The sequence below is a fragment of the Eretmochelys imbricata genome, chromosome 23 (genome assembly GCF_965152235.1).
Source record: "Eretmochelys imbricata isolate rEreImb1 chromosome 23, rEreImb1.hap1, whole genome shotgun sequence".
Taxonomy (NCBI): Eukaryota; Metazoa; Chordata; order Testudines; family Cheloniidae; genus Eretmochelys; species Eretmochelys imbricata.
Genome location: NC_135594.1, coordinates 365,531 through 386,826, shown reverse-complemented (window position 1 = coordinate 386,826; position 21,296 = coordinate 365,531).

Sequence of the window (21,296 nt, the reverse complement as noted above, 5' to 3'; positions counted from 1 at the left end):
ATTTTTTTCAGTTCAGTGGCCAAACTGAAGTTTGAAAAAAAAAAAATCCAGTTAGTTTCAAACAGAAACTGAACTTCTTATTTTTTTATTGATTAAATTAACCCCTCCCCCCACAAAAAAGATCATTTAGGTTGACTTAGATAATACTTAGTCCTGCCTTGAGTGGACGGGACTGGACAAGACGACCTCTCGAGGTCCCTTCCAGTCCTACACGTCTGATTCTAGGATTTCAAAACTAAACGTCAAAATGGTTTGTTTCAACATTTCCAAAACAGTTCATTTTGACATTTCCAAAAAAATTTTTGGCTGAACTATTTGCAAATTTAACCCCAATTTGTAAACAGTTTCAGGGCCCCCCAAAATGAATTTTTCAGTGAATTTACCATTTGACACGCCCTCCCCGCAAATTGCTCAATTCTACCAATAATACTGTCCTTTGTTGCCTCTGTGCTAAGGACTGAAGAGCATTTTTGTGCACTGTGTTCTGAACACCAGATGCAATGACTGGATTCCCCTACCCACTCCCTGGAATCAGTAGGAGCATATTCACCCCAGGAGACAGACACCCTTATACTTTTGCAATGGCAGCTCTTTAGAACAGTGGTTTTCAAACAGGGGGTGGGTCGCGGAATGGAAAGCACTGGGTCGCAGCGACTCTGGTCAGCACTGCCGACCAAGCCGTTAAAAGTCCCGTCGTTGATGCTGCCCGGCTAAGGCAGGCTAGTTCCTACCTGTTCTGACACCGCGCTGCACCCCAGAAGGGCAGGTCCGGCTCTGCGGGGAGGCGGGCACGGGGCTCCATGTGCTGCCCCTGCCTCGAGCACCAGCTCCACACTCCCATTGGCCGGGAATAGGGCAGGGGCGGTGCCTGCGGGCAAGAGCTGCTTGTGAGTCTCCGCCTGGGAGGCGGACCTGCTGCTGGCCACTTCTGGGGCGCAGTGCAGTCTGTGGTGCCACGACAGGCGGGAAGCCTGCCTCTGCACACCAGCTGCGCTGCTGACCAGGAGCCGCCGGGGGTAAATTTTCTTCAGCTGGGTCGCCAGAAAAAAGGTTTGAAAACCACTGCTTTAGAATCCCCTTGTAATGCCACAACAGGGGCTATATTCTTACTTAGAATCACATATAGTACCCATGGCTTTTAGTACTTCGGATTTAAATTCAATAAATAGGTAGTTACAATATTCAAGATGCCAATATTCAGATAATACATGTGGGGAAGTGTTCCCATTACCACTTTTAATTCTAGCAATAAATCCATTGCTGCCTATTCCCTTTGGATGGACACATCAGTGTATGCTGCCACGGAGCATAAAGCAAGCTGTCCCCATATTTAATTAATGCCTGTTTGGTATAAATATATCTTATTAACCTACATAATAAACCGGCAATAGTTGCATTATTAATGTGAAATTGCCTCTTAAAAATGCTTTTTTTTTTTAAAATAAGCAGCAGGATTTATATAGGCCTTCAGTTCCCATTGGAATTAAATTGCTTTATGCAAACAAAGGGGCTTTGCCTTGGACACATTAGTGTGGGTTGCTGAGTGAGCATTTTTAGGCATCTGTATGTGAGAAAGCAGACTCCTTTGCAAACACCATCTATCTCCTCCTAATAACTGACTCTTCTTTAATGTAGGACATTTTTAATGAATCTATTCCCAGCCAAATGTCCAGGTCTCAAAGGATGCTGTTGGGGTAGAGCTTGAAGGTACGATGAGAAAAGTCCTCTACTTAGCATACAGAAGATACTCTGTAAAAGGGGAGGAAAGGGCAGCTCTAGATATTGTGACCTAGATCAGTGGTTTTCATACTTTTTTCTGGCGACCCAGTTGAAGAAAATTGTTGATGCCCGCAACCCAACGGAGCTGGGGATGAGGGATTTGGGGTTTGGGAGGGGCTCAGGGCTGGGGCAGAGGCTTAGGGTGTGGTGGTGAGGGCTACAGAGTGGGGCCGAGAATGAGGGGTTCAGGGTGTGGGAGGGGCCTCTGAGCTGGGGCAGGAGGTTGGGGTGCAGGAAGGCATCAGGGCTCTGGGCTGGGAGTGCAGGCTCTGGGATTGGGCCAAGGATGAGAGGTTTTGGGGTGCAGAAGGCTCTAGGTTTGAGGGGGGGCTCAGGGCTGAGGCAGGGAATTGGGGCATGAGGTTGGGGCACAGGCTTACCTCCAGTGGCTCCCGGTCAGCGGCGCAGCCAGGGTGCAGAGGTAGGCTTTCCGCCTGTCCTGGCACTGAGCACTGCTCTGTGCCCCGGATGCAGCCAGCAGCAGGTCCGGCTCCTAGGTGGAGGCACACAAGCAGGTCCACGTGGCTCTCCCCCGCAGGCACAGCCCCCCCCCCCCAGCTCCCATTGGCTAGGAACCAGCCAGTGCAGAGCCAGTACTCAAGGCAGAGGCAGCGTGGGGAGCCTCATGGGCCACCATGCCTAGGAGACGGACCTGCTGCTGTCCGCTTCTGGGGTGCAGCGTGGTGTCGGAACAGGTAGGGACTAGCCTGCCTTAGCTAGGCAGCACTGACAATGGGACTTTTAACAGCCCATTTGGCGGTCTGGCCAGAGCTGCCGCAACCCAGTGCTTTCCATTCCGCGACCCAGTACTGGGTTGCGACCCACAGTTTGAAAACCACTGACCTAGATCTTCGAAAGCAACCACTGATTTTAGCTGTCCAACTTGAGATGCTGATTTTTAGAAGTGCCAAACACCTGTTTAAACAACGGGGAGTCCTTGTGGCACCTTAGAAACTAACAAATGTATTTGGGCATAAGCTTTCATGGGCTATTTCACCCCTTCTTGCCAACTGTTGGGAATGGGCCACATCTACCCTAACTGAATTGGCTCGTTAGCACTGACCCCACACTTGGCAAGGCAACTCCCATCTTTTCATGTGCAGTATATTTATATCTGCCTGCTGAATTTTTCACTCCATGCATCTGATAAAGTGGGTTATAGCCCACAAAAGCTTATGCCCAAATACATGTGTTAGTCTCTAAGGTGCCACAGACTCCTCGTTGTTTTTGCTGATACAGACTAACACGGCTACCCCTCTGAAACCAAGCACCTGTTTGCAATTTAGGTCCTTTCCAGGAGTCTTAAGAAGGGCACCCAAAATCACTAGCTGCTTTTCAACGTTTAGGCCACTATGCTGTTCTTACTGAAATAAACTTGGTGCTAGAACAAAGATGGGGATCCAGGCTGCGAGTGGCAACCTCTCTCCCATTTTACAGCTGCATGTTAAGTGCCCAACACCTGAAATAAAATAAATTGAACTAAGAGAATCCAGTCTTAGGCTGTGTCTCCACTACAGAAATCAACACAGCTATGTCAGCACAACCCCATGGAAGGGTTTTTTCCTGTCCATGTAGGAATACCACCTCCCCAGACAAAGTTAGCTACATTGATGGAAGCACTACACGGAGGGTTTTGTTGGCATAGCTGTCTCAGTCAGGGATGTGGGTTTTTCACACCCCCGAGCAGCACAGCTATTTTGACCTAACTTTTAAATGTAGACCAAGCCTCAGTTTCTCTTTAGTGATTTATATGTCCCTTTCCCTCCAGTATCCATGCACCTCACAAACATTAATGAGTTTATCACCACACTGCCACATGAATTAGGAAGGTGTTATCACCTTTTTATAGAGCAGTAACGGAGGCCCAGAGAGATTATGTGACCTGGCCAAGGTCAAAGATGACCTCAGTGTCAGAAAGAGAAATTAAAGCAAATCTCCTGAGTGCCTTAGCCAGTGGACCAGCCTTCCTTCCTCCTCTCTCACTGCAACTTCCAAAGAATTTCAGCAGAATGCCTTGTGGATGATCCTGCAAAAGTGAGAATTTAGGAGGGACATGATTTTCCTCTTGGTTTCAAATGAAGAAATCCCCCAGAAGTCTGGCTGTTTATGCAAAGTTTATTCCATTCCACACAAGCCTCCATGTTCTGGAAGTCTTTCTGTAGGCTTTGGTTTGAAGCTTCGAAGGTTAGCATGGTTATTTTCATGCGATCACAGGTGCTTTTCCCTGCTGGAACCAAGGCTGGGTCTCCTCAAGATTTTAATGCAAGGTTTCTGAATTTCACCATTGGTTCCTCAGAGAAAGGGGAAATAAGGAGTCTTTAATTTAGTGAAGAAAGGCAGAACAACAAGAAGTGAGACACCATTTTTTAAAACCATGTGGACAATTAACCACCGGAGCAATCTAACAAGAAAAAATGGTGGATTCTTTGTCTCTTGACGTCTTCAGATCCAGACTCAATAACTTTCTGGATGATCTACTTTAGCCAAAACAAATGTTATACTTTAGAGAGAGGCAAGGTGGGTGAGGTCAGATCTTTTATTGGACCAACTTCTGTTAGTGAAGGGACAAGCTTTTGAGCTACCCAGGGCTCTTCTTCAAGAGCTCTGTCAGCTCCAAAGCTTGTCTCTTTTACCAACAGAAGTTGATCCAATAAGAGATATGACCTCACCCACCTTGCCTCTCTAATATCCTGGGACCAACATGGCTACAACAACACTGCAAACAAGTTATACTTTTGTTAAACACAAGTTATTGGTCTCAATTAGAGGATAACTGGGTGAAATTTAATGGCCTGACACATGCAGGAGGCCAGACTAGAGATAATCTAATGCGGTCTTTTCTGTCCTCAGACGCTATGAATTCATTTCTGTTTGGGGTAGCAAAATTGGGCTAGCTCATATCCAACCTGCTCTGCCCTAATCCCTATCCAAACAGGTATGTTTGCAAAGCATTACTTTGATAGCATTACTTGCCTGTTTGATTGGTGCAATTAAAGTGCTCTAGCAAACTGCTGGCTTCTTACCCTTGAATTCCTCAGAACTGCCAGTGATCAGTCCCTTTCAGTCATTCTGAGTACCTGCCACTAGAGAAATTTAGAATCGGGAGCGATAACTTATTTCAGATCATATCCTGTGCCTTCCCTGAAAAATCAAGGTTTTTTACTTTGTACAGAAACATTCCTTTATTACACAATGTAAATAACCTTTTATACTTGCAATGCAATTTTATCTGTCCTCCAATGTTGCCAAAAAAAACAGTGTGTTTAAGGAAAGACTATCATTGTAAATTCACTCCCACCCTTGACTTCTCTAGATACTCTGGGCTTCTGCCATCTCTTGCCATTCAGACACACCCTGTTTTTATTGTTGATTCCAACCCAATGATTTCCACTTTATCAAGTTTCCAGAAAGTTGAAGAGAATATAAAATAAAAACCAGTGTCTTAACCTGTCCCAGGATTGACACTTCTGAGCAGCTGGTTCTTTACACCCTTTTCAAATGTTGTCTCTAAGCACCACTTAATGCATCTCAAGTCATAAAATGACAGTGAAATTACTTCTCCAGAATAGAGCATTGTCAGACTGAGTCCAGGTGAACTTTCTCTTCATACTGATAAAAAAAAAGTCTTTTGAGGCTGTGAAATATTAATAAAGATCATACAGCTCCCACTTATATAGCCCTTTGCATCCTGATGGGACTCAGAGCACACAAACACAGAAGTTCTTGCACTCAACACCAAAATGCAGCTGCCTCTAAAGGGAAACTCAGCAGCCACCCAACAGTACACAGGGTAAGACTCCAGGGCTAGACCCCCAGAGGAGGCTGAGTGACTTGGCCAAGGTCTTCAAGCAAGTCAGGGACAATCTCAGTAAAGGAAATCAGGGAGTTCAAAGCCCTGTGTCCTAACCACTAGAGCACATGGCTGAAGTTCAATGTGAAATGGAAGCAGAAGAGTAGACCCAACCTAAAATGGAGACATATTCTGCCAAGGACAGGGAATACTGATATAATGTACCAATAGAGTCATAACCTCTAGGGCTACAGGTAATTTATATTGGATGATATTCATTCCTGTGCAGACAGACAGCACGCCATGCACCACTTAGTTCCTTTTGAGGCTGAAGTGGGACTTAAGTGATGCATAGGCCTTGCGCTAGCTCCTCTGCCCGAGGTGAATTTCACCCACACCTCCTAGCACATAGCACAGGGGTGGCCAGCCTGAGAAGGAGCCAGAATTTACCAATGTACATTGCCAAAAAGCCACAGTAATACATCAGCAGCCCCCCCTCAGCTCCCCTCCTGCCAGCGTCTCCCACCCACCGGCAGCCCCGCCGATCAGTGCCTCCCCACACCTCCAAATCAGCTATTTTGTGGTATGCAGGAGGCTCTGAGGGGGAGAAGTGAGGGCACGGCAGGCTCAGGGGAGGAGGCGGGAAGGGGTGGAGTGGGGGCAGGGCCTGGGGCAGAGCCAGGGGTGGAGCAGTGAGCACCCCCCAGCACATTGGAAAGTTGGCACCTGTAGCTCTAGCCCTGCAGTCGGTGCCTATACAAGGAGCCGCATATTAACTTCTGAAGAGCCGCATGTGGCTCCGAGCCACAGGTTGGCCACCCCTGCCCTAGCAGGTGGATTAATCCAGAAAACTCTCCACCAGAGCCTCAGGTTTCCATGTAAACACATTGTTTCCTCAAAAGCCATGTGAAGACAAAAGTCTAGAAATAGGTTGCAAACACAGCATAGGGCACTTACAGTGAAATGGTTTTTGCAATGAGATGATGCACTTGTGGGTGTTAATGGCCATTACTGCAAATAGCGGTAGGTGTTAAGGATGAGGCATTGAGCTGCAAATGTACTTAGAATTACTTATCTGGGATATTTTACTACACCTATAAAAACATCTTTTTCATCATTTTTTTAAATTTACATTAAAAATATGTTGTACTTTATCAGAGCTTATCTTTTACCACTATGAAGAAATACAGAGCAGAAGGATGTTAAAAATAGAATAATCTTCAACCTCAGAATGGATGCTTTGTGCATACAAATTGAGTCACCATACACAGAGATTTAAACAAATTGATACAAGCTTTGTGTGTAATTTGTTTATTGCAAGTTCTTCTCTCTCTCCTCTTCTCCCCCGCCCTCCTTTTTTTTTTAAACTACGGCCTATGCAACTTCTGTAAGAATCTTTTTTAGCCTGTTTCTTCAGCTAATAGATTGATGTTTGCCTCCCAAATAAAAACACTGACCATTATTTTTCATTACACTGATTACATGTGCGTAATTATTCTCTTGGATAAGAAAATACTCACTATTCTGTCACATTATTCAGCACACCTTTAAAGACTGAGATACGGCATCAAAAGTGTTCCTTGCCTTCTTTATGTTACAGAGCATGCACATCTCAGTTCGGAAGAATTATCTGTGTGCTTCTAGTTCATTTCACTTAAAATATTACAATTTGTGCTCTCTTATTTTAGGAACCTATCAATTGCCAGACTCCTTCAAGCCTGTGGTCCATCTAGTCCAGTGTTCTGTCTCCAGAAGTGGTCAGTACCTGTTGCTTCAAAAGAAGGTGCAAGAAACTTTGTACTAGACAGATATGGAATAACTTGTTCACAGAAAAGTTTCTTCCTAACCCCTATTAGTTATGCCCCGTAGCTTGAAAGTTTACATTCCCTTCCAAAACCTTGCAATTTAAAAAAATCTTAATTGTTGTAGCTTTGGATGTTTTCATTTTTCAGACAAACAGGAATCTTTTTTACCTTTTAATTCTCCTAAGCGTTTGGCCTTGATATCAAGTGGCCATGAGTTCCGCAGGCTAATTGTGTGAGCAAGTATTTCCTTGTAGCAGTTTAATTTTTACTGTCTTTTAATGTCAGTTTGTTTTAATGATGTTTTAAACTTTTTAAACTCACCTTAGTACCAGATCTATCTTTTCTCAAATCTCTGTAATCTTTCTCACACTCTGTAAAATTTCTCTTTTCCACACAAGTTTTTGCAAGTCTTTTTCTGGTTCAGACTTTTCTCGGATCAGAGTAAACGGTGAAGGTTCTGATAAAATCTTGCATTTACAAAGCACCTTTCATCCCCTACATAAGAACTTATTGACTTTCAACTGTATTAGTTCATCCTAAACACTTAGCTGGGGAGAAAAATATTAATCTCTGAATTTGCCCACTATCCTGAGCACCCAGAAGATAATTAGGCAACATTCCAAATGCTCTCTTTCTTTTAGATTAAACCATTGATCTTTCTCCCTGTTCTATATTTTTTCATGTTAATACTATAGGGCTAAGAAATGCTAACTGGAACTACAACTCTGACCTTCAGTGTCCTACTACCTCTATATGGATAATGAGGAAGTGTACACATTATTTTCCTTCTCTTCCCAAGAGACCTTTTTCTAGTGCAAAGCAAACAACCAGAACCAAAAAGAAAAGGAGTACTAGTGGCACCTTAGAGACTAACCAATTTATTTGACCATAAGCTCTCATGAGCTACAGCTCACTTCATTGGATGCATTCCCTTTTTCTTTTGTAGAGAAGCAAAGTGTGTGTTGTAAATGGCTTGTCTAGTTTTTGTAAAGCCCAGCCATGAGGAAGTTTGTATGGAAGGTTGGTTTTTTACGAGATTATCCAGGTTTGAGAGCTCATTCTTAATCTTTCCCTGTTTGCTGTAGAGGATGTTGATCAGGTGGTTCCGCAGTTTCTTTGAGAGCGTGTGGCACAAGCTGTCAGCATAGTCTGTATGGTATATAGATTGTAACGGATTTTTTACCTTCAGTCCTTTTGGTACAATGTCCATCTGTTTGCATTTGGAAAGGAAGATGATGTCTGTCTGTATCTGTATGAGTTTTTTCATGAAGTTGATAGATTTCCATTCCATACGGCTAAATGCAGTGCCTTGCATAATGACAGGTTTTAGAGTAGCAGCCGTGTTAGTCTGTATTCGCAAAAAGAAAAGGAGTACTAGTGGCACCTTAGAGACTAACCAATTTATTTGAGCATAAGCTTTCGTGAGCTACACGAAATTGGTTGGTCTCTAAGGTGCCACTAGTACTCCTTTTCTTTTTGCGAATACAGACTAACACAGCTGCTACTCTGAAACTAGAACCAATTTGCCCAAGTTGAAAAGCGAAGAGTTGGCTAGTTCAGGGTAGTGCTTGGTTGTGCAGGAACGACCATGCCTGAGAATAAATGATATAAGTTTATTACCATGTTATACCACCTGGTTGACCAAAAGACTCAATCCTGTCCTGGTGGATAGTGACATGACCTCAGGCATATATCTCTGAACACGCAATGTACCTGGACATAAAGCTGTCAACTCTTAGGAAACTCCAACTAGTGCAGCACATCTTTTCAGCAACCCTGGAAGCACATCATACCTGCCTTCCACACTCTGCCTTGGCTTCCCCTAGAATACAGAGTTAAATATAGGGTCTTGATCCTTGTCTTCGAGGCGCTCAATGGCCTGGACACAGCATATCTAAAGTGCTAAGATGAGGACAGAACTTTTCCTATACGTGTGCAAGAGATGAAGGTTTTGGGGGAGCTGGTCCTAGATGGTGGAACAAATTCCCAAAGGAGCAAAGAACTACCACAAACCTCACCACTCACACTCCAAGTGCAAAGCGCACCTCTGGGACTTTACCTTCTCCATAATAAACACAGAGCAGAGTGGACATATTAAACAGTATCAGAACAAAACACTCACTGCACACACAATTCTCCCCTTGGGGAGAGGGCCAGAGAGGGAGAATGAACCACAACACGATAGATGTTAGCCACAATCACTTACCACATGACTGAAAGGCACTTAGATACCATAGTGATAAAGGTGCTGTAAGAAACTAAAAAGAATAGACCAAAACTCCAAATAATCACTGAGACTGGGGTTTATGTTATATTCACAGACATTCTCTGGCTAACAATCATCGTGCCATGTCCCATAGATCAGAAGGGACCATTGTGATCATCTTCTAGTCTGACCTCCTGTAAAACCACAGGTCATAGAACTGCCTCAAAATAATTCCTACAGCATTTCTTTCAGAAAAAACAACCAATGAGAACCTAAGAATTGGCCATACTGTGTCAGACCAATGGTCCATCTAGCCCAGTATCCTGCTTTCTGACAGTGGCCAATGCCAGGTACTTCAAAAGGAATGAACAGAACAGGGCACTTATTGAGTGACCCATTCCCTGTTATCCACTTCCAGCTTCTTGATTTAAAAATTGTCAGTGATGGAGAATCCGCCACAACCTTTGCTTAATTGTTCCAATGGTTAATTACTCTCACTAAACAGTCATGGGGCAAAGAGGTCCTTTAATGGATCACTAGATAAAGGGCAGGAAAGAAAGAGTAGGAATAAACTGTCAGTTTTCAGAATGGAAAGATGTAAATAGCTGTGTCCCCCAGGATCTGTACTGGGACTTGGCGTGATCTGGAAAGATGGGTAAACACTGAAGTGGCAAAGTTTGGAGAGGATACCAAAACTACTCAACATGGTTAAATCCAAAGCAGACCGCAAAGAATTGCAAAGGGATCTCACGAAACTAGGTGACTGGTCAACAAAATGGCAGATGAAATTTAATGTTGACAAATGAAAAGTAATGCACAGTGGAAAACGTAATCCCAACTATATATACAAAATGATGGAGTCTAAATTAGCTGTTGTCACTCAAGAAAGAGATCTTGGAGTCATTGTGGATAGTTCTCTGAAAACATCCACTCAATGTGCAGCCATAGTCAAAAAAGGCAACAGAATGTTAGGAACCATTAGGAAAAGGATCATAGAATATCAGGGTTGGAAGGCACCTCAGGAGGTCATCTAGTCCAACCCCCAGGTCAAAGCAGGACCAATTCCCAACTAAATCATCCCAGCCAGGGCTTTGTCAAGCCTGACCCTAAAAACTTCTAAGGAAGGAGATTCCACCACCTTCCTAGGTAACGCATTCCAGTGTCTCACCACCCTCCTAGTGAAAAAGTTTTTCCTAATATCCAACCTAAACCTCCCCCACTGCAACTTGAGACCATTACTCCTTGTTCTGTCATCTGCTACCACTGAGAACACTCTAGAGCCATCCTCTTTGGAACCCCCTTTCAGGTAGTTGAAAGCAGCTATCAAATACCCCCTCATTCTTCTCTTCCACAGACTAAACAATTCCAGTTCCCTCAGCCTCTCCTCGTAAGTCATGTGTTCCAGTCCCCTAATCATTTTTGTTGCCCTCCGCTGGACTCTTTCCAATTTTTCCACATCCCTTCTTGTGGTGTGGGGCCCAAAACTTGACACAGTACTCCAGATGAGGCCTCACCAATGTCGAATAGAGGGGAACGATCACGTCCCTCGATCTGCTGGCAATGCCCCTACTTATACAGCCCAAAATGCCGTTAGCCTTCTTGGCAACAAGGGCACACTGTTGACTCATATCCAGCTTCTAGTCCACTGTAACCCCTAGGTCCTTTTCTGCAGAACTGCTGCCGAGCCATTCGGTCCCTAGTCTGTAGCGGTGCATGGGATTCTTCCGTCCTAAGTGCAGGACTCTGCACTTGTCCTTGTTGAACTTCATCAGATTTCTTTCAGCCCAATCCTCCAATTTGTCTAGGGCCCTCTGTATCCTATCCCTACCCTCCAGCATATCTACCTCTCCTCCCAGTTTAGTGTCATCTGCAAACTTGCTGAGGGTGCAATCCACACCATCCTCCAGAACCTTTATGAAGATATTGAACAAAACTGGCCCCAGAACCAACCCTTGGGGCACTCCTCTTGATACCGGCTGCCAACTAGACATGGAGCCATTGATCACTACCCGTTGAGCCCAACAATCTAGCCAACTTTCTATCCACCTTATAGTCCATTCATCCAGCCCATACTTCTTTAACTTGCTGGCAAGAATACTGTGGGTGACTATGTCAAAAGCTTTGCTAAAGTCAAGGAACAACACATCCACTGCTTTCCCCTCATCCACAGAGCCAGTTATCTCGTCATAGAAGGCAATTAGATTAGTCAGGCATGACTTGCCCTTGGTGAATCCACGCTGACTGTTCCTGATCACTTTCCTCTCCTCTAAGTGCTTCAGAATTGATTCCTTGAGGACCTGCTCCATGATTTTTCCAGGGACCGAGGTGAGGCTGACTGGCCTGTAGCTCCCAGGATCCTCCTTCTTCCCTTTTTTAAAGATGGGCACTACATTAGCCTTTTTTCAGTCGTCTGGGACTTCCCCCATTCACCATGAGTTTTCAAAGATAATGGCCAATGGCTCTGCAATCACATCTGCCAACTCCTTTAGCACTCTCGGATGCAAAGCATCCGGCCCCATGGACTTGTGCTCGTCCAGCTTTTCTAAATAGTCCCGAACCACTTCTTTCTCCACAGAGGGCTGGTCACCTCCTCCCCATGCCGTACTGCCCAGTGCAGTAGTCTGGGAGCTGACCTTGTTTATGAAGACAGAGGCAAAAAAAGCATTGAGTACATTAGCTTTTTCCACATCCTCTGTCACTAGGTTGCCTCCCTCATTCAGTAAGGGGCCCACACTTTCCTTGGCTTTCTTCTTTTTGCTAACATACCTGAAGAAACCCTTCTTGTTACTCTTAACATCTCTTGCTAGCTGCAACTCCACGTGTGATTTGGCCTTCCTGATTTCACTCCTGCATGCCCAAGCAATATTTTTATACTCTTCCCTGGTCATTTGTCCAATCTTCCACTTCTTGTAACTTCTTTTTTGTGTTTAAGATCAGCAAGGATTTCACTGTGAAGCCAAGCTAGTCGCCTGCCATATTTACTATTCTTTCTACACATCGGGATGGTTTGTCCCTGTAACCTCAATTAAGGATTCTTTAAAATACAGCCAGCTCTCCTGGACTCCTTTCCCCCTCATGTTATTCTCTCAGGGGATCCTGCCCATCAGTTCCCTGAGGGAGTCAAAGTCTGCTTTTCTGAAGTCCAGGGTCCGTATTCTGCTGCTCTCCTTTCTTCCCTGTATCAGGATCCTGAACTCGACCATCTCATGGTCACTGCCTCCCAGGTTCCCATCCACTTTTGTTTCCCCTACCAATTCTTCCCGGTTTGTGAGCAGCTGGTCAAGAAGAGCTCTGCCCCTAGTTGGTTCCTCCAGCACTTGCACCAGGAAATTGTCCCCTACACTTTCCAAAAACTTCCTGGATTGTCTAGATAATAGGAGAGTAAATTTCATAATGCCATTATATAAATCCACGGTACACACACTCCCTGAATACTGCATGCAGTTCTAGTCACCCCATCTCAAAAAAGGTATTTTAGAAATGGAGAAGATGCCGAGAAGGGCTACAAAAATGATTATGGGTATGGAACGGCTTCCAGATGAGGAGAGATTAAAACGACTGGGACTGTTCAGTTTGGAAGAGAGACACTAAGGGGGGATATGATAGAGGACTATAAAATCATGAAAGGTGTGTGAGAAAGTTAATAAGGAAGTGTTTTATTTAATTCCTTCAGATAATACAAAAACCAGGAATAACCCAATGAAATTAATAGGCAGCAGGTTTAAAATAAACAAAAGGAAGTACTTCTTCACACAGTGCACAGTCAACCTGTGGAACTCATTGCTAGGAGATGTTGTGAAGGCCAAAAGTATAACTGGGTTTAAAAAAGAATTAAATATGTTAATGACGGATAAGTCCATCGATGGCTATTAGCCAAGATGATCAGGGATGCAAACCCATTCTCTGGGTGTCTGTAAGCCTCTGACTGCCAGATGCTGGGACTGGACAACAGGGGATGGATCACTTGATGATTCCTCTATTCTGTTCATTCCCTTTGAAGCATCTGGCACTGGCCACTGTCGGAAGACAGGATACATGGCTAGAGGACCATTGGTCTGACCCAGTATGTTATGATGTTAAAAAATTACGCCTTATTTCCGGTCTGGATTTGCCTAGCTTCAACTTCCATAGGATCATATTACACCTTTCTCTGCTACACTGAGGAGAACATTATTAATATTTGTTTGCCATGTAGGTAGTCACCCCTTTACCTTCTCTTTGTTAGATTTTACTTAATAGATTTTCCTCCCTGAGTCAGTCAGGTTTTCCAATCCTGTAATCATTCTCATGGTTCTTCTCTGAACCCTCTCCAGTTTATCAATATCCTTTGCAAACTGGGGTCATCAGAACTGGACACACTATTCCAGCAGCAGTTGCATCAGTGCCAAATACAGAGGTAAAACAACCAATAATACCACCAGTATGATATTTAATGCCCTGTCTGCTGGATTTAATTATGGAGAAATTCAACTTTAATTTTTTAAAATAAGTAAATCCCTAGCCCTTATGATTGCAAAGAATAGCTAGAAAATGTGTTTCCCCCCCCCCCCGCAACATATATATACTAAAAGTTCAAAAACTAGAAGGCAAATGAAAAGATTCCAAAAATTACTTTTTTCAAAACTTATTTTTTGATTTGTGACTTTTACATGTGTGGAGTTGGCAATACAGAAAGTTCATCACTGGATAGTTACAAAGTCAGGCCCTCATCCTATAATTTGATTCAAATCTCTGCATCCCAATAAGCCTATAACTGTGAGGACCACTAATGCACACTCACTTCTGTTTAAGAGACTAATAAAAGCACATTTCTTCCTAAATTTGTGGTTCTGAGGTTAAATTCTGAGACTGAGTCTAAAATGGTTTTCCTTCTGCTTCTCACAGAATGAGAACAAATACATTATTTTTGCATTATTGCACAGACTTTTTCCCCCCAAACATCAAAGGACGTGATCTTGTAACCCTGATATAATCCAGCGATAGGGATGACATATAAATGAGATGTTCTGCAGTCAAGGAGAATTTGCTCAGTAACTGCTGTTGCTCGCTATTTTGTGGTGGTGGAGTAAGGGGAGGACAAAATTGGAGATGGGTGTTTATACTCTCGACAACTCTCTGATGAGATGAGTTTGGGAAAGGAAACCCTGAAGATTTTGTATTAACAAACAAACCTGGAATCCCAAGGCTGGCTTGTCTAAGTTTCTTTGGTCCGTCCCTAAAGCGGACCTATAATGAGATCTGATGCCAAAGAGGGAGGGAGAGCATGAGAGACAAGGAGAGCAAAACATTTGCCAAACATCTCAGTCAAAGCAATAAATCAGTGTGAAAGGCCAGTGGGACTCAGTTCTCATCTGAAACCTGCGATTGTGTATTGAAGCCTAATCTCAGAATATCCTCTACTGTGCGTCTGTGCTCACATACCAGAGGGTTTGGTTTGTTAAGTCCTGCTGCTGGATGAAGTTCACCCCCAAGCAGAGGGACAACTCAAGGGCAAGGCCCCAGTTCAGTGGGACTTAGCTCCTTTGTGAAACCCAGCCTTAACTCCCTTAGCCTCCTTTGAAAATCCCAGTCTTCCCTACAGAATTAGCCCAGGTGTTGCCCCTAATCCACTTCAGTCTACTTAGAAAAACCTCTAATACAGGCTTGAGGGTTTAGTCCAGGTTAGCGGGCATGGCTGAGTGTATAGGCTTGAGCTCAGATTTCACTTCAGCCCAGACTGGCAACTCACCTACTCGGCAGCGAGAATAAAGGCTAATCAAGCCCAGTTGCTATTAGTCTTCCAATCTTATCCCACAGTTCCACCTGGTCTGTATTTTCTGGTCTAACTCCTCCCATCTTCTGCACTGGAAGTCACCTGGCTCAATGTTTTAACCCCACGCTTGCCTGCTCCATTTACAGAGATGCCCTCACACAAACCCTCTTCCCAGCATGCTGACACCTGGTAAAAAGTTGACATCAATAAGATCTATAATTGGAGGAAATATACCCAAAATAACAGTTCTATGACGATGTCTCTGAGAAGCTGGCATTAGATAGGACTGAACAGTTGGTATCTCAGGGAGAAAATCAATCCACAGGATATCTTGCTAGAAATTCTTCTCTTCTCAGCACAATTGCTAGTACAGCATCATTGTGGACACAGCCACACAGGGAGGGATTTGCAGTGGGAACACTCCACCTGGACTGGTCTAGCCCAAGCTAACTCTGAAGTGAAGACATACCCAGTGGTGCCTGGCTCAAGTGCTGGTCCCTCTGTATAGGGTGAATTTCACTCAGTGTGAATAAACCCCCATAAATCAATAGACCTAAGGGCCTGATTCTGTTACCTACAGCTTGTGTAGTCATTGACACCAATGCAGTCAGTGCAAAATGGGTGTAAAAATGCTTCCATTCCAGTTTGCATGGGTCTTTCAAATATGTCATACCTTTTATTCTCTCCATGTAATCTCTAAAAATTATTGGAGATTTGATATTTGCCATTATTTCACCATCCACTACACAAGATTTTATTTTGTGTATATAAAATATAGATGGTGCTATACTGGTTCATACCAGCTGAGGGGCTGTCCCTTTTCATTTTATGTGAAGAGCAAAATGAATCCTGGATTTCCTTTTCTGCTACTAGGTCAAGAGACATTTTCATAGAATAACAGAAATGTGGGGCTGTAAGGCCCTGAGAGGCCATCAAGTCCAGCCCCCTGCGCTGAGCCAGGACCAAGGAAACTTAGACCATCCCTGACGGGTGTTCGTCCAGCCTGTTTTTAAAAAACTCCAGTGATGGGGGTTCCACAACCTCCCTTGGAAGCCTATTCCAGAGCTTAACAACCCCTGTAGTTGGAAAGTTTTTCTAATATCTAGCTTAAATCTCTCCTGCTGCAGATTATGCCCATTACCTCTTGTCCGACCTTCAGTGGACAAGGAGAACAACTGATCACAATCTGATGAAATGAGCTGTAGCTCACGAAAGCTTATGCTCAAATAAATTGGTAAGTCTCTAAGGTACCACAAGTACTCCTTTTCTTTTTGCAAATACAGACTAACACGGCTGCTACTCTGAATCCTCTTTAGAACAGCCTGTAACCTATTTGAAGACTTGTCAGGTTGCCCCCTCCGTCTTCTTTTCTCAAACCCAAACATGCCCAGTTTTTTTTTTAAACCTTTCCTCAGAGGTCAGATTTTCTAAATATTTTATAATTTTTGTTGCTCTCCTCTGGACGGTCTCCAATTTGTTTACATTTTTCCTAAAGTGTGGTGCCCAGAATTGGACACAATACTCCAGCTGAGGCCTCACCAGAGATGATTGTCCTGGGTCTTAAATACAACACTCTTGTTAATATTCCCCTGAATTATATTAGCATTTTTTGCAACTGCATCTCATTGTTGATTCAGGTTCAATTTATGATCCACTACAACCCCCAGGTCCTTTTCAGCAGTGCTGCCACTTAGCCAGTTATTCCCCATTAAAACAATTCCCTTGAATGGTAATTGTCTGCATCATACTTGCTTTTAGAGTGAAATTCACTCCAGGGCAGAAGGCTTATCACTTCCAATAGAATCACATCCTGCAGGCACTATTTATTTTGAGTACAGTGTAGTGGAGAGCTTCCACCAGATGGTGTTTCTAACACCGTTGTGGTGTTTCTAGGAAAGAGGAATAAAAGTGGTGTCATCAGAGCAACTTAGTTTAGGAACACCCTAAGTCACCTGAACTTTGCCAAACCAGCTTGGCTTGTTTAGTTTCATTTTCCTATAGCTCCATGCATCCTGCATTCATTACACCAGCATCACCCTCCTGGCTCTTCACACAGTACTGATTTGCACAGCTGTGCTATTCCAAAAGCCTACTTACTCAGTTTCCACTCACCTTTCCATCTCTATATCTAAACTCTTCTCCTGTTTTATGCACTCACTAGCAGGGTTAGATTTTGTGCTTCTTTTGGGGTGAATCTGGAATGCTCCTTAAAAAGTCCCTCTACCTCCACATCAGCCCTTTCCTTACCCTGGCAATTTGCTTTAGATTCTCTTTGAGACTGCAGAGATGTATATATTTGCATGTGTTAACAGGCAGAGCAAACTGAGCTCTGTGTATGGCTGGCACATTCCCATTCTGATGATATTTGCTCTTGCAAACATGTCATGCCCTTTTTTCTCTCTGCATAAACTGTAAACATCAGTGGAGTGGGGGGAGGGATTTGAAATGTGCCATTATTTCATTGTCTGCAACACATGGTTTTATATATATATATGATTCTATTAACTGGCTAATTTAATAATTTAAAAGCAGATTGTATTTTTAAGCCTAAAGCAAATTCCCAAACCAATTCAATAAAAGAGCTGAGTTATCTTCGGGAAGTCAGAAAAGGATGCAGACACTCAGATACAATGTTGATGGGCAACAATACAAGAACCTAAAGTAATCTAATAGCAACATGCAACCTTGAAGATTCTTCTTGACCTAGAGTCATCTCCTCATATCAGTGTAACCCATAGTACTACAAAGCACATCCCTTGTAATCTCATTGACTGTGGTACTTGTCATGTATTTGACACACTGGAAAACAGATGACATAGCAGTATCTCCGCTAGAGGTAGGCAGAAAATTCTCACCAGCAGTGAAATCTGCAAAGAAAACATGTTTCTGGATCGTAAATGAGCAAAATGGTTTCCCTTCTCAACTTGCATTTTCTGACAATCAATTGTCACTATTTTCACCTGCACAAATTTGCAAACTGAAAAATTGATTCCTCCGTTTGCCACCAGCCCAAAAGGATGAACCCACACATCCCTTTTCTATTAGTCCTGCACAGGGAGGCACTGAGGCGGCTATCAGCAGCCTCCAGCTCTCCTCTCCACACTGATGGCTTTGCAGCCCATTCTGCCTTCATCCCTGCTCCCTGACCTGGTTCACAATACTCCCAACAGCTCCCTCAATACAGCATTCCCCTTCCAGGATGTGTTAGCCCTCCCCAGAAGAGTTAACAAAACAGACAAGAGGGGTGTAAACCTCACCCCTCACTCATTCTGCTTTCCATTGGATGCTTTCTCGTGCATGCAGTTCTTTCACACCCTTACTCCTGCATCGCTTACACATGAATTAGGCCCTTTGGGGCAGGGACCAGGGGCTGAATTCAGAGGGCAGCCTAAGTGAGTTTCCATCAGCGTAAGGGACTCCTTCTTCCAGCTCCCTCAGATGCTCCATCACTTATTGAAGTGACCTTGAACCCACTTACTTATCCACCCACTCAATGTGACTGGGGGCTTGTTTACGCAGCAAGTTACTGCTCAGCAAGCCAGGGTAAGAGTCTACAGCCCACCAGCTTGTTGCCAAGTAACATCCTGTGTGGGTGCTGCTACAGTGCACGGAAAGTTCTTGAGCGTGGCAGGACTTTCACCATGCTGTAGAAGTGTCCACGTGGGAAGTTACTGTGCGGCAAACTGGTGCGCTGTACATTCAAACCTGGCTTGCAGCACAGGGACTTGTAATGTAGACAAGGCCCCGAGTCTCTGAGACATATTTACAGAAGTATTTAATTGCCTAAAGATGCACATAGGTGCCTCGTGATTAACAAAAATGCCTAGGGAGGTTAGGCACCTAACTCAATGGTAATTAGGCTCCTAACCTGCTTAGGCACCTTTGTGAATCCCACTAGGCACCTAGCTGCATCTTTAGGTGCCTAAACACCTTTGTAAATATGTCTCTATGTCTAGATTAGTGTAAAGTATATGCAAAGGGTCTAGCAGTAAATCAGTCAAGAGTGTGGGGGAAGACATGAGTTAAAAAAAGGTCACCTCCTACTTTAATATAAACCTGGTTCCTCTGAGCTTGTTACACATTTAGATTCCATCACTCACATTTACTGATGAGTAACTTGCAGCACTTGGCACATCATATCTGCTTATGACCCCATGCTTTCATACCTGTCTGTAAAGCACGGATCATGCTAGTGGTGCGACACTGATAATGATTCTGATTTCCCGGTTCATTCTTTATGTATGGTCGTTATTGGTTGCATGAGGCGGCACATAATGCATGTTTCTGAGTAAAGAGGACGCAGTGCTTGCCACGTTAATATGTTTAGTGGTGTTTTAAGCTTATTAAGGTAATCCTATTTCCATTTATCTGAACTAGCAGACACCAGCATTATCATTTGTTAATAACTTGAGGGGTTCATTATACATTAATGGAAATGTAGCAGAAACGACTGGATTCAATTGGATTTTTATTGTAATTTGTTCTTATTGTTTCACAACAACTGGTTAGGTAGGTAGTGACCCTCCAACAGGGCCTGACCTGGGGACCAGGCTGCATCATTCTAATGGCACCCAGACTGCTGTAATGGGGCTGGATGGAGCAGGTAGGCCACATACCCCCGTTGCATGTCCCAGCAGTGAGGCGCTAGGCTGTGTGCTTCTAGCAGGGCCTGATGGGGGATGCCTGGCAGCACCCAAGTTCCTCAGCCCAAGAGCACAGCCTTCTCTGGAAAACCGCTTCTGAGTCACCTTGCTGAGAGACCTGGAAGCCCAGACCCTCATCTGGGAGCACAGCCAGGCAGACGCTGGCTGACATGGTTCTACCCCTTGAGATATACTCCAGCTGGCCGCACTGGAGGGGAAGATTTCTCCCCTGTCATCACATTATCAGGATTACCAAAGAAAGGGGTCTGTCTTTTCTAGCCCCCAGGTCCTATATTTCACAGCACCTTGGGCCAAGCGCGGTGGAAAACCTGTAAGCACCTCACCCCTTACCATGAGCTCTGCTACGTAGCAGTTGCAGAATTATCTCGTGCGTGCTAAGGAACCACCCTTTTGACTAGGCTGCATCTGCCGGAATGCAGCCTCCGCACTACAGAATTTTTCAGTTACTCCCTGGAGACAGAGTTGAGCTGTCTGATATCCCTTCCCCCAAGCTGCTTGGGTTTTTTTGTTTATTTTATTTTATTTGAAAACAGGTGCAGTGTATTCTCAATATAACTCTGAATACTGCTTCTGCTTTACATAAGTTACAAACATTATACAAACAACTTAAGCTGCAGCTATTAGACTGAAATGCAAGATGATTCTAGCTGTAACGATACAAGAGCAAAGAAGAGATATCTCCAGAGCACCAGTCACATGAAAGTAAAGCTTTACAAGTCTTCCTTTTCCATCACTCTGCTAACTAATGCCCATAATTAGGCTGAAGAGAAAAAAATTATTTTCCTTGAGCAGTTTTCTCTCTCTCTCCCCTCCTTTCCTCCCCCAGTATTAGACCATTTCCTTGATCAAGTTCTTTTCAAAGTCTTTAACTACAATGAACAGCCTCCTCTAGGAAAAAAACATGGTCCATTAACAGTCTCTGTGTTAACTGCACTGACAAACCAATCAATCGTCTCTTATCAACTGAAAAAGCAGCATAAAACTGTTCTAGGTCAACTTGTACCTGTGTTTACATAAACCTACTGTGGGTTCACAGCTAAGGACACAGCATTGATTAATACCACTGGAAAGCAAGGAGTAATGAACCTGCCTGAGAAAAATAAGGTGCATGCTTTGCATTTATACCAAAGCCCTTGGGTACCATTCTGGCAGTATAAAAGGGCTTTAATGTGGGTGTACATTACATTTCTACCTGCTTTAAGGACAGAGCAGTTTCAGTGATCTTATTGTGCATGAGAATCAGGTCCATAGTCCCTAAACTCCATTCAGTTCAGATCTCAAACATTTTACTCAAGGTTCT